The sequence below is a fragment of the Narcine bancroftii genome, chromosome 13, assembly GCF_036971445.1.
Source record: "Narcine bancroftii isolate sNarBan1 chromosome 13, sNarBan1.hap1, whole genome shotgun sequence".
Classification (NCBI taxonomy): Eukaryota; Metazoa; Chordata; class Chondrichthyes; order Torpediniformes; family Narcinidae; genus Narcine; species Narcine bancroftii.
Window position 1 is genome coordinate 76,994,687 of NC_091481.1, and position 14,727 is coordinate 77,009,413.

At 49.4% G+C, this 14,727-nt stretch overlaps 1 protein-coding gene across 1 annotated transcript in view; it reads left to right on the forward strand.

Annotated features, from left to right (window-relative positions):
• The first annotated feature begins 2,593 nt into the window (after positions 1-2,593).
• Positions 2,594-14,727, forward strand: part of numbl (NUMB like endocytic adaptor protein) — a 111,822-nt gene continuing 99,688 nt past the window's right edge. The window contains 1 exon segment of the mRNA XM_069909827.1: positions 2,594-2,753. The gene's annotated coding sequence lies outside the window, so the exon portion shown is untranslated.

Here is a 14,727-nt window from a genome sequence, read left to right on the forward strand (position 1 = left end):
CCTTTAAAGCATTCCAGATCTTCAGTCAATATTCCCTTTAAACTGACCCAAGTAGTGAAGAAGCAAGTGGAGCTTCAGATGGCTGCGGGGCGGGGGCGGGGGCGGGGTGGGGGGGAGGAAGAAGAAAGAAAGAACATTGGCCCAGAGGGTAGTACCACTGCCTCATAGCACCAATGACCTGGGTTCAGTCCCATTCAGTGCTGTGCGGAATTGTTTGCTTGTTCTCCCTGAGACCAGGTGGGCTTTACTCAGGTACTCCACTTCCTCCCACATCCCAAGGTGTTGCGGGGGGTGGTGGGGGGGGGGGGAGGAAGAGGGGTTGTTTAATTGCTCACTGTATAGGAGGATTTGTTTTAATGAATGGTTGATGGTCAGTAAAAAAAAATTTGGAGGCTGAATGGCCTCTTTCCATGCTGCATCTGTGGCCCTTAAGCATTTAGCCACCACACTCTTCCACTGGTTCTGAGATAGTCAGGAGGAGACCTACACCCAGCAGTGCTACACTATGCCCAGATCACTTCCATACAACTTGCGGCATAGGTACAGGCGACTTACATATACCTTATGATTGGTATGTCGAGTAAATGCAAGTTGGCCTTGAGGTTAGGTGGTAATACAAACCAGAGGACATGGGTTAGGAGTGAAAGGGGAGACCGTTAGGGGAAATTTATTCTCACAGAGAGTAGTGGGAGTGTTGGATGAGGTGCCAGCTGAAGTGGGGGGGGGGGTGAATGTGGGCTCAAATTTAACTTTTAAGAAGGATTTGAACAGGTACGTGGTTGTGGGGAGGGGGCATGGAGGGCCGTGGGCTGGATGCAGTTCAGTGGCACAAGAACAGTTCAGCACAGACTAGCAGGGCTGAAGAACCTGTTTCTGTGCTGTAATATTCTATGGTTCTACTGGACGAAGGGCCCAGGCCCCGAAACATTGGTCTCCCTTTACCTCCTATGGATGCCGCATGACCTGCTGAGTTACTCCAATACAACAACCTCTGACCCTATTTTGCAGCCCCTTTCACATCCTTATCAGGGAGTCTTTGATCATTTTACAGACAATGAAATAATTTTTGATTCTCCCCAAATTACCATCAACTCCCCAACAGATCCTGCCCCTCACCAAACACAATGTGGAGGGGGGTGGGGGGGCGCGATTGACAGTGGCCGATTTTAACGACGTAATCGGGGTCGCCAGGGCTGAGACGGCAGCTCAGCTCTTTGTGCCACTCTGTCACCGTAACATAGAACACTACAGCAGAGTACAGGCCCTTCGGCCCTTGATGTTGTGCTGACCCATATATTCCTACCAAAAATACTAAACCCTCCCTACCCCATACCCTCTGTTTTTCTTTCATCCATGTGCTTGTCTAAGAGTCTCTTAAATGCCCCTAATGTCCCATTCTCCACCACCACCCCGGCAAGGCATTTCAGGCACAATCTGTGTAACCCCCGCCCCCCCCCGGATATCTCCCCTAAACTTTCTTCCCTTCCCTTTGTACACATGCCCTCTGGTATTTACTACTCCCGTCCTGGGAAAAAGACACATCGATGCCTCTCGGAATCTTGTAGGCCTCAATTAACTCACCTCCTATCCTTCTTTGCTCCAGAGAGAAAAGTCCCCACTCTGCCAACCTTGCCTCAGATTTATTTTCCAATCCAGGCACCATCCTGGTAAAAGTAAAACACAAAAGTCCGCAGACACCTTGGTTTTTTTTTCAATTTTTTTATTTCGCAGACACCTTGGTTGAAGTAAAAGCACAACGTTGAAAAAACTCGGCAGGCCAAAGGGTTCTTTATGTAGCAAAGATAAAGATACGTAACCAACGTTTGGCCTTGAGCCCTTCATCAAGGTAAATCTCTGACCCACGCCCCCCCCATAGCTTCCACATCCTTCCTGTAACGAGGTGAATGTGTTGACCAATGCCAACAAACACTGTCACCAGAGACTATAGAAAACTTCTACAGGTGCACCGTGGAGAGCATTCTGGCCGGTTGCATCGCTGTCTGGCGCCAACACTCAGGACAAGAAAAAAAACTCCAGAGGGTTGTTAACTCAGCCATCACGGGCACTGGACTTCACTCCACCGAGGAGATCTACACGAGGCGGTGTCTCAAGAAAGCAGCCTCTCTCCTCAAAGACCCCCACCACCACCCCTCTTCACCCTGCTACCAGGTACAGGAGCCCAGGGACAGCTTCTTCCCCTCCGCCATCAGATTCCTGAATGAACAATGGCACCTATTTGTATTTATTTTGTTAAGGTGGTTTTAAGAAATGGGGGCCCAGCAACACATGTTCCTGACAATAAATCCGAATTCTGTCGTTTCGGGCTTGAGCCCTTCATCAACCTCCCCCGCCCCCCTGTCCATGGCATCCACATCCTCCCAATCACGAGGTGAACGCGTTGACTCGACACTGGGGCAAGAGTGGGTTAACTCCTCGTCTCGGTGCGATGGGCGTGAGAGGCAGCCAATGGGGACCATCAACCTATGTAGCGAGTGGGTGGCCAATGGCGGAGGGGAGGGGGCGGGGCTTCGGTGCAGGGGCGATGAAAGATTGGAGCGGGGCGCCTGCGCGCTACATTGTAACTTGTGCTGACTGTAGCGACCTAGTGTTGCAGAGTGGCGGAGGATCTATCAAAGAGGGAGAAGCACTAAATCATCTGCCGAACGCGCTCCGAGGGTGGGTAGCGGAGCAACCCTCACACTGGGCTTTGTGGATATTTGCGGCAGGGATTCGGAGCCTCGGGGGCACCGCCAGTAAGTCTCTTTCTTGGGTAGTGGTGGGGGTCGGTCTCCTTGTGAAATCTACAAAGAGGTGCTCGCAGCTGGCCCCGCCGGGGTTTCAGTGCCATTGTGCGGCAGCCCCGTCCCCTGCCTTGGGCTCGGGCTCTGGCATCCCCTCCCCGACTGCGATGCTGAGATTTGAAGGGAAGCCAGCCGGGGTTCAGGCTGGCTGGGTGAGAGGGTCGCCGGAGGATGACCATTGTGGGACCCTTCTTTAACAGTGTTTCTCCCTACCCCGAGGTTTCTGAGCCATTGGAACCTTCAAAAGGGGGGGGGGGGGGGGTGTTAATCATATGTGGCAGAACGAGGAGGTTCGTCCACCCAGGCTTTAACTTTTACCATGTCTGTGGCAGCGCCCGGTTGCTTGAAGAGTATGTTTAAAATGTGTATGCACATACGAATTCCATGCACTGGCTGTTTAACATTCTTTGTGGAAGTTTGTAAAGGGCGGAGAATGTTTTTCTTTAAAAAGAGGGTGTTGGATGAAAGGCTAGTTTTCCTGACTTAGTAGGTGTGAAATGCCCCTGAGCGTTTGACACCCCGATGGGCAGCGAGTGCGACAGGTCCGCGGGTGGAGGCAGCGGTCAGGTCTGCGCCCTGACTCTTCATCGAGGTGACTCCAATGGGGGGGGGGTAAGCTGGGGTTGAAAGGGGCTATACAGATGCAATCCTTGAGGACAGCGCCACGAATAGGAGCAGTAGCCCATCTGACCAGTCGAGCCTGTTCTCTTTCAAGAACACTGCCCCGGCAGTGCAGATCAGATGCACGCCCATGGTTTGCCTGCTGTTGGCTTGTGGCAGAGGAGAAGAGAGTCTAAATTGTGTAAGGCACGAAAGTGGTTGGAGTAAAAGCACAAATGCTGGAGAAACTCAGCAGGTCAAACAGCGCAAAGATAAAGGTACAGAGCCAATATTTTGGGCTTGAGCCCTTCACCAAGGTACCTCAAACTTGAAACATTGGTTCTGTATCTTTGCGAGATGTCTGACCTGCTGAGTTTCTCCAGCTTTGTGTTCCTGGAAATTGGAGGAGCCGCCCCTAATTTGCCGTCTGGCCACTCTCCAACCGCAAGGCATTGGTTCTGCTAGCCCACTCTCCTTCCCAGTCCCCATCCCTCTCTTTCCTCCAGCTCTCAACTCACAGAGCCATTCACCCCTCCTCCAGTTGGCTGGTGTGCCCACCCTCCCTCCCTGATCCACCTGTGCTCCTCCCCCACCATTTTCTTCAGGCACCTGCCTACATTTTGCTTGTACCTTGATGGCCCGAAACGTTGCATAAAGTCCACTGTTTGACCTGCTATCTGTAGCAGTATTTTTAACTAAATTGTTAGGAAGGGTTTAATAAGAGGAGCAGGACGTAGCGGAAACACTCCCAGGCCGAAGGATCAGGAACCAGTTAATGTTTCAAGTCTAGGCCCTATCGTGAGACACAAAAAGGTGTTTCTGTTCCAGCAGGAGTCAGTAACCAGTGATTTCATTGGTAAATTAATTAAAAGAGAGGTGAGGGGGAAATTTTTTTTTTGAGTGAGGTGTCAAGATCTCTTGTAAGCAATTCCCTCTAAAGCTGCATGTCAGAAATGGCAGTGACCGTCGGTGTCGGAGAGTTGGACTAATTGGGTAGCACTCCCAAAGTGCGGCCACAACACACCAAATGGTTGCCTCTTGTGTTGTACAGAGTTGTACTCGCCCATCGATCAGTCTGGCAGCACTCGAATCTCTCTCGCTCCTGGCCCCTCCCCATCTCTGTGAGGTGTTTGAGGAGATTCGGTATGTCAGCGGAGAATCTCAAAAGTTTCTACAGGTGTGGAGAGCATTCTTGCCAGTTGCATCACAAGGAGAAAAAAAAAACTCCAGAGGGCTGTTAACTCGGCCTACGACATCACGGGCACCAGACTTCACTCCATCGAGGATGTCTCCAAGAAGGGGTGTCTTAAGAAAGCAGCCTCTATCCTCAAGGACCCCCAGAACCCCAAGCACTGCCTCAGTTTGACTCTTTGTCCACTATATTTACATTTATCTTGTAAGTTGGTTTATGTGAACGTTTGCCCTGTGACGCTGCCACAAAACATCAAATTTTGTGACTTGTTCATGACAATAAATTTTAAAAAAATTTAGACGTAGAGCACAGTAACAGGCCATTTTTCCCCACAAGCTCGTGCTGCCCAGTTAACCTGCACCCCTGGTACATTTCGAACGGTGGGAGGAGACCGAAGCCCTTGGGGAAAACCCCATGCAGAAACAGGGAGAATGCACCAACTCCTTACGGACGGCATGGGAGTCGAACCCCGATCCTGACCGCTTGTCCCGTAACAGTGCTGCGCTTACTGTCGCCCAGAGATGATCCTGATCTCTGTAACCTCCTCTGGCCTACTAAGGTCCGTGTGCCTCCAATTCTGGCTGCTTGATCTTCCGGGGGTTTAGTTGCTCGAACCTTGTCAGCTGTGCTTCCTGGGTTCAAAGTGCTGTGACACTCACTCTCCAAACTCCTCCCTCTCTTGTCATCTTGCTCCACCTTTCCTTGAAATGTCCTCTGTTTTCTCCTCCTCTACTGCCAAATCAGGGATCCTTTTTCCAACTAAATGCCAGCAAATGGAAGTAGGCAACTTGAACCCATCAGGCCTGTTCAATGTAAGAAGTCTTGTGTGTGTGGTTTTTTTTTTTTGGTGCCAATTTTCTGATCATTCTGTCAAAAAAAATGGTCTCCTCCAGAAATGCAGGTTGGAGGTTCGCCATGCTCTGAGACCTGTGTGTACCCAGCCCTCCATCCCTTGCCTTAACATCTCTTGACCACGCTGGCTTGCAGTTGTTAATGGGCTTTGCTGAAGGTACTCCATCAATGAAAACTGTCAAGTTTGTCACCTGTTTGCACAAGTACAACCCAATGAAACAGAGTTCTCTGGTCCTTGGTGGGGGAAAAAAGCCTGCAGGCACATATCCTGCATATGTATTGTTTGTCTATATGTATGCTAAGTTTCATGAATATGATGATTAGGGTGAGCAGTTCTTCGCTTCTTCAGCGGGAAGAAGCTGTTCCTCAGCTGGTGGCGCTGGCTGGAATACTCCTGGATCTCTTCCCCGACGGGAGCGGCTGAAAGATGCGGAGGTGGAAGGGATCCTCAGTGATTTTTGCACTCCATCTTCAGACAACGATCCTGGTAGATCACGTTGATTGGAAAGGGGGCAGGAGAAAGACTCCAGTGATCCTTTCTCTCTTGGGGTCCTGTGGATTGACCTCTGATCCATTTCACTGCAACAACTGTACCCCACTGTGATGCAGCCGGCCAGGATGTAGAAGGTTGACACGATGGCAGCCGTTAGCCTTTGCCGCTTCAGTCTTCTCAGGAAGGGCAGTCGCTGTTGCACCTTCCTGACAAGTGAGGTGACGCTGTGCATTCACGCTAGGTCACTAGTTAAATGAACTCCAAGGAACGTGGTGCTGTTCACTCTCTCCACTACAGAGTTGTTGAGGGTGGTCACTGTGTCAAGCAAAGACTCTGCCAGTTATGGTGCCGGGGCTAAATGGGGCTCAGGGCTGTACTGTTGCAACAGGACCTTACAGTGGGTGTGAGCGGCAAGCAAAGGAATCCCACTATGTGGTAGCTGGTGGCCATTGCAAGCTTGGTGACCCTTGACAGGAACAATCTGCCAAAAGGTTTATTGACCTGTTTTTTTTTAATAAGCAGCGTTCATAATCTGTGAGAATTAAATCTGGTTCATATATTTCAATAATTGATTTATTTGAAGAGTTTAAGCTGTTAAAAAATGAATGGAACATTAAGAAAAGCTTTGATCAAGGCTAGAAACGCTGGCTACTGCTGGTGTTGAGATTTTGGTGGGGGGGGGGGTTGATGTGAAAGCCATAAGACATGAGAGCAGAAATAGGCTCTTCATCCCATGGAGTCTGCCCCACCATTTAAACATGAGCTGATCCATTTCCCCACTGCCCAGCCTTCTCCTCATAACCTTGGGTTCCTTGGCTCATCAAGAACCCACCAGTCTGACTTCAATACACCCAGTTACATAGCCTCCACAACAAGTTCAACAGATTTACCACCCTCTGGCTGAAGAAATCCCTCTGCATCTCTGTTCCAGGCGGACGCCCTTCAATCCTGAACTTGTGCTCTCTTGTCCTGGACTCTCCCACTGTGGGAAAACCATCTACTTTGTCCGCGCCTTTCAACATTCGAAATGTTTCAGTGAGGTATCTCCCCCCACCCCCCCACCACAATTCTCCTAAATTCCAATGAGTACAAGCCAAGAGCTGTCAAATGCTCCTTGTGTGATAATCCTTTCATTCCTGGAACTATCCCAGTGAACCTCCTTTTAACTCTCCGTCAGCCCCCTTTTCTTAATTTAGGAGCCCAAAACTGTTCACGGTACTCTAAGGAAGGTCTCACCAGTGCCTCAACACCACATCCCTGGTCGAGCTCTCTATTCTGGATACAAATGCCAGCATTGCATTTGCATGCTGAGTTGAACTGGCTGTGGTCTGAGCTCTGCGTCACTCTGGCAGCCCACAGGCAGGGAGTTTGGAGAAGAGCTGAACCAGCTGGCTGCTTCCTGCACTACCCCCTCGACGGGGAGCTCTTGCTCTCTGATGTCCACAGAGAACAAAGACCTGGTCACTTTCCATTAACTGGATTGTGGACACCGTGCCTGCTAATGGATTTGGAAGCAATTTGGGAAGGGGGTTGGACGAGGTAGAATAAACACTGCTGACAGTTGCCCTGTATGTACCCCACAGTCGTCTCTAAGTTCTTTAATATATTAAATTTTAGACATGCAGCATGGTAACAGGCTCTTTTGGCCCACAAACCAGTGCTGCCCAATTGACCTATAACCTCTGGTACATTTTGAAAGGTGGGAGGAAACCCACACAGACATCGGGAGAATGTACAAACTCCATACAGACAGTGTGGGATTTAAATCCCGGACACCAATGTTGCACCAACCCATACACTGACCTGTCATCTTACCAATTGAATTATTGTTTGCTTTATTACCAATGAATGGGAAGTAATGGTCAGAAGTCTACACACGGTCATCAAGTTGTCCCCAGGAAGAGCCCACGTGACTCCAAAGTTGATGACCAGATAGTCTGACTTTTTTTAGATTGATGGTATAAATAATGATCGATCCTCCCCCCGACCAAGGGGATAACCTCCTGAGAGAGCAGGTGAGCATTTGTTTACGACAAGCGGCACTTCCTCTGTACTGGAGAGCAGCTCAGACTGTCGTGGGCTGGTTCCTGGTGAGAGAGGGGCTCTCAAACGCAGTTCCAGGTTTTAATTTCTATAAAATGCTGCATTTCAAAAAAAAAAAAAGTTTTGAGCCACCTTGTGTTTGTTTTGGGTCCCTCAAAATGCTCCCTTTTTGCTTGAGGGGAGGTGGGGTGGTGGCTGGAGCGGAGGTCGTACAGATGGAAAAGTTTGGGGAAAGCATTCTCGTACTCTGCGCTAACCTGCTCCCCGGTCTCGCTCTGTTTTGAGCCATTCGGAGCAGTGCCTAGGGCTGCTCACCAGAACGCTGCTCTGGCACCTCGGGGCTGCTCCAGGTAGGTACCTCATGAAGCAGCTCCAGTTACTCCACGTCGCTGTTTTTGGTGAACTCCGGAATCTTAAAAACACATACACAAACCCTGGCAGTGTCTTTCCTGCTTTCCTGTCGCATGTCACTTTAACTCCCTCCAGACTCTGCTACATTATGTCTAAGTGCGAGCACGGTGAACAGAATTGAGGCACTTCAGTCCTTTGCAATAAGAGCTGTGGAATGGATCCACCAGGTCACTCCTTTAGCAAGCTGGCCTAGGCTCAGTGAGCTGAGTAGCTGCTTGTTGGGCCTTGAAACGAGGGTCCTGACCCGAAACGTGAGCCATTTCTCTCTGGATGTTGTCTGACCTCCAGCTTCTCTTTATTTCCCTCAGGCTTCCAGCAACTGCAGTTCTGTTTTTCTCTTCTATGAACAAATTATCCTGATCAAGTCCAGTTGATTGTCACCCGTTTGCATAAGTACAACCCAACGAAACTGTCATCTCTGGCCCTCTGTGCAAAACATCCAGACAGATGATGCATATGCAGGACAAGAATTCATCTATGCAAATAAATAAATATGGTTTCATGAATGTGAGAGTCTCGGAGGGTAAATGTGAGCCATTCCTTTGGTCGTTCAGCGTTCTCACTGCCCATGGGAAGAAGCTGTTCCTCAGCCTTGTGGCGCTGGCTCTGATGTTTCACTGCATGAAGCATAGAATGATACAGCACAGTACAGACCCTTTGGCCCTCAATGTTGTGCCAACCCATATATTCCTTTGGGGGAGAAAAGTGTTAAACCCTTCCCACCCCGTAACCCTCTTTCTTTCATCCATGTGCCTGTCTGAGTCTCTTGCACGTCCCCAGTGTTTCAGCCTCCACCAACATCCCAGGCAAGGTATTCCAGGTACCCACAGCTTTCTGTAAGATCTAGTCATTGAGTATTGTGGAGGAAGGGAGTTGACTCTGGGACCAAGAGGCTTCCTGCCACACCCACTCACCCACCACCGTGGAGAGTCTCAAATGCTCGCAATTTCCTTGCTCACCAACCTGCTGGTCTGAAGAGGCCGCGCAAAGTAATTGAGGGCCCCTTCCACCCTGCACACGGCATCTTTCAGCTGCTCCCGTCGGGAAGGAGATACAGGAGGATCCGAGCCAGCACCCACCAGGCTGAGGAACTGCACAGGCAATGCGAACGCTGAACGACCAAAAGGAACTGCTTACAGCTTACTATCCGAGACTCCTATTTATGATTGTAAAGATGTGTGTTGCGTCTGGTTGTGTGTCTGCACATTTTGCACCGAGAACTGGAGAGCGTTGTTTCGTCAGGTTGTACTTGTTCAATCAGAGGACAATAAACTTGCTGCGCTTGAGCAACTGTGGGCTCCCCAGAGTTCGGAATGCTTGCTATGTTTTGTCAGGCACCTGCTGAGGCAAGCTGCACACACCGAATACGTTAGAGGCTGGAGTGTGCAGTAATATGTCACCAAGTGACATTAAGCTGCACCAGTATGAGTTACGAGGCTTGTCACCCACGGTTAACCCAGTCCATGAAATTCGCACAAAGGTGTGGCTGTGATCTCTTTGCAGTGACGGTTCCAGTGTGCCTGAACGGTTGCACCGTCCGCTGTGTTTGTCATGAGAGCGCTGAGAAGATGGCAAGGTTCTAGGCAAGATCACCACAATCCCACCCCACAGTATTTTCACAAGTGTTTGTGTCCTGCCGAACCCCTGCATGCAGATGATCAACTTGTGCACCCGGGTGTTAATCCTGGGCAATCTTCTGGCATGGTTCCAAGAGATGCCTGTGCTCTGGATCTATCACCTTGTGGGCGGCCGCCTCTTGTGGACAAACGGGGGAGTACTCCCTAGCCGGTATTAAACGCTCTGCTAAAACAAATCTAGACTGCCTGAGTGTGGGCTAGTTACTATTTGTGTGAGCTTGCCTTGCAGAAATTGGCTACTGCATTTAATATGTTCCAACAGTACGTCTCAACCTGTGGTGCGTGGCAACGCTGCAAAGACTAATTTACTGATGTAATTAACAAATTATATACAGTAAAACCTCTGGTATCTGGAATTCAAGCAACTGGCATAAAAATTGAGGAAAAATAAATAGATTAAAAAAGACGCTTAAAATTGGCGTGCCTTGCCATTAGTTCATCAATCTCAAGCAACCGGAAAATGCATTTATCCAGTATCCATAGATGCTGGATATCAGGGTATATACTGTAGTTGCCCTGCTCAATGCTGGGGACACCCACATCCTGCAAAGCGAAATTTAAATTTGGACATTCAGCACCGTTGCAGGCCGTGTCGCCCAATTGACCTACAACCCTCATACGTTTCTGAAAGGTTGGTATAAACTGGAGTGCCTGGAGGAATTCCACACAGACATGGGGAGATTGTTCAAACTCCTTTCAGACAGCGCTGGATTTGAACGCTGGTCGCTGGAGCTGTAACAGCATTGCACTAACCACGCTGCCCTGAAGTTCCTTGTGCTGAAGTGCCTACAGGAATGAACTTGAATTAGATTTCCGATCTATTGTCAGAGTACGTACATCACCTAGGACCCTGAGATTCTTTCTCCTGGATTTCCACTTATTGGCGGGGGTGGGGGAGGAAAGAACTGACTCGACGTACACATGTAAACAAACTGACTGCAATATAAAGAGGACAAAAATATCAATAAAGACCAAAAGTAAGAATCCTTAAAATATATAACCATATAGCATTACAGCACAGCAACAGGCCAGTTTGACCCTTCTAGTCCAGGCCGAACACCTTCTCCCTCCTAGTCCCATTGACCCGTGCCCAGCCCATAACCTTAAATGAGTCTCTGATTGAGTTTGTTGTTGGAAAGTCTGATGGTGGAGGGGGAGCAGCTATTGGTGCGAGTCTTGCGGCACTGATGCCTCTTTCCTGACGGTAGCAGTGAGAACAGACCATGTGCTGGCTTATGTGGATCCTTGATGCTCTCCGACGGCAGCGTTCCCTGTAGATATTCTCGATGGTGGGAAGGGTTTCGCCTGTGATGTCCTGGGCTGTGTTCACTACCTTTCGGAGGGCTTTACGCTCAGGGGTATTGGTGTCCCCAGACCAGACTGTGATGCAGTCGGACACCTCTATAGAAATTTGCCAGGCTTGGCTCTTGCCAAATGTGACACCTCCAGCAGGTAATAAACTTGCCACCACTCAGATGTGAAAGAATTATTCATGAAAAGTGGTGGTTGTGCAATACAAGAGCAGAGAATTATCCGGAGCGTGTTTAAAAGGAACGATTAGTTGTGAGCGTTGGCCTTTTCCGTCGAACCCTAAGGTCGGAGCAGGGTCGCCGCCAGAATGAATGTTAATGTGTTGGGGGAGGGGGCACACGAACTCAGCGGGGGTGGGGGGGGGGGTGCTATTGGATGCTGGAACCTACCTGACGAGGATGATGCTTTTATTGCATCGTGTTATTAGATGCAACTGATGCTTTACGCTCACTTGTGACGGGGGCGGATGGAGAGTCGCTGACGTGCATCAAGCTAGACACTATTTACCTGGGAGGGGCGGGTCTGACGCCGAGCATTGGCCATGACTGTATGGGGGGGTGTCAATGCTTGTGGATGCCCCCACCTTGGTGCCGACCCTGGGTCAGAGAAAACCCAATTTTGCTCTTCTCCACCTTTGCCCAATTAGATTCTATATAAAATTAGAATATTTGTTTACCTACGAAGGATTATCATTATATTTTCGATGTGCAAAAACGATCAGCAAAGAAAGGTTAAACCCAATATTATTTTGTACCGTATTTGAAGTTCAAGAATATTAGATGCCCCTAACGTGGTACAGGAGGGTAGTAGAAGCAGATGTGACCATTTGGAGCAAATGGACGGGAAATGGAAAGAGACAGATCTTGAGATGGTGTAGCGGTTAGCACAACACCTTTGCAGCGCTAGCGATCAGAACGGGGGTTCAAATCCTGGGCTCTCTGTAACAAGCTTGTATGTTCTCACCAAGTCTGCATGGATTTTTCCCCAGGGCTCCATTTTCCTCCCACCATTCAAAACGTACCAGGGGTTTGTAGGTCACTTGGGCGACACGGGCTCGTGGGTGGAAATGGACTGTTACTGTGCTATATGTCTAAATTTAAACGTAAATCTTGCGTAGGCAGATGGGATCATTTTGTGTTGGCGTCGTCCTCTGGGCAGATGTGGTGAGCCGAATGCTGATGCTGGGGCTAGCCTACTTCTGTCCTGCATCGTATCGAATGCCACCTTTGGCTCCGTGGATCAGTCCCTGAGCCCTGCAGTGACTGTCTCGGGTATTCCGTGATTGAAGAAGCACACGGGCGGTGACTGGGCTGTTGGAGACTTGAGGCAAGGCACCCACGTGGACTGCGGACAACTGCAGCCAAGGGAGTTCCCACCAGGTGGCGGGCGGATGGGCGGGCGGCACCGAAGTGTCCTGATATGGTATCAGAGGCTCTGATCTCGGGTTGCCGATGATGTGGACTCTGTGTGGCTGCAGGGGCTTCAGAAACGCTGGCGGTGAATCCACGGACACTTGGGTACTCGCTTTTGCTTTCCTTTTCTGACTGTAAGAGGCTTTTCAGGCAGTTTCTGCCAAGGGGTGGCTCAGAATTTAACATGTCCCAAAATTTTGAGGCTGGCATCAGTGCAAGTATTATTATAAATTACATAAAAAGTAGAGCGAGGCAGTGTCCAATCAGAAATCTAATGGCAGAGGGGATGAAGCTGCTTCTGTACCATTCGATCTCAGGTTACTGTACCTGTCTGCTCTCAAATTTGCTGCTGTTGACCTTAACATGGCTGGTTGCTCTGCTCTGTCAAGCTGACGACTGGGGTTAATTGGCTCCAGGTACGGCCTTCTGCTCTGGGAACCTTGGCCACTGAGGGTGTGGAGCTTTGCTTTTTCCTTTCCACCGACTCACTTTTTCCTTTGTATAAAGTTGAAGACTTATTTGTGCAGATTCTGTTTGAAGAGGCGTTGTCACCCGTCGCTCGGGAGCTGAGAGCTGTGCTCTGTTCCCAGAACAGAGTGCTGCGCTGGTTCCCATATCGTCTGCTTTCTCAGCCAGAGTTTAAACAGAGGAAATTCACCCTTGGCCTTTTTTATTTTAAAATGAAAGATAAATAATGAGGAGAGGCCAGAGATTTATTTCCCTTGCAGTGGAAATTGAGAAGATATAAGAGGGATTCAAAGTTTTGTAGAGGGTTTAACGATGGGAACCAGGACATTTGGATTTAAAGCAGTTGTCAAAAGATGTGGGGCATGCTGCATTATTAGTTGCATTTCTCTGAAGGGAACAAATTTTAAACAATAACACTTAAAAGAAAATATTAGCATTTAATAGGGAGAAGCTTTTTGGCCGTTAGAGAGGTCAGAGGATATGTGATGATTAAATATGGAATATAGAACGCTACGACACAGTACAGGCCCTTGGGCTCTTTGGCCCTTGTTCCTACCAAAAAAAACTAAACCCTCCCTACCCTCAGAACCCTCTATGGGGAAAAAGTCCAGAGGGTTGTTGACTCAGCCTGCGACATCACGGGCACCAGGCATCACTCCATCAAGGACGTCTACGTGAGGTGGGATCTTAAGAAAGCAGCCTCTATCCTCAAGGACCACCACCCAGGCCATGCCTTCCTCACCCTGCTACCATCGGGGAGGAAAAAGGCAGGGGTGCAGTGCTAATTTTTGGAGCTCATCGAAAACAGCGACAAGTGGGTGCCTGGAGCGGCCCCCCCAGGTGAGCTCCGACAGCTCTGCACCTCTGGGGGGAAAATAGGTCCAGGAGCCTGACGATGATCAATCACACATCGACACGAGAACAGCTTCTCCCCTCCACCGTCAGATCCCTGAACCACAGACGCTGCCTGACTTTGTTTGTAGGGTGGTTTATATATTCCAATGCTGGCGCAAAGCAACGAATTTTGCGACGTATTCACGACAAATTCTGATTTTTCTTTCAGCCATGCATCAGTCTGGGAGACTCTTGCATCCCCCTATTGTTCCAGCCTACACCACCACCCCTGGCAAGGCATTCCAGGCCCCCACAACTCTTTGTTTGTGGGGGAGGGGGAGGTAGGAGGAAACCTACCCCTGATGTCTCTCCTAAACTTTCCTCCCTTCATTTTCAGATGTCCTCTGGTGTTTGCTACTCCCAGCCTGAGAGAAAGCCACTGACTGTCCACCTTATCTGTGCCTCTCAGAATCTTGTAGACCTCTAGCAAGTCTCCTCCTATCCTCCTTTCCTCCAAAAAGCCCCAGCTCCGCTAACCTTGCCTCATAAGACAGATGAACTTAATCTCTGGGTGCAATGAAGAGTTTTGCAGGCAAGAATGTATTTTCTGAAAAGTATTCTCTAACTAGAATGACTCCAGTTCAAATGCAAGAAACCTAGCAGTCGTGCACGC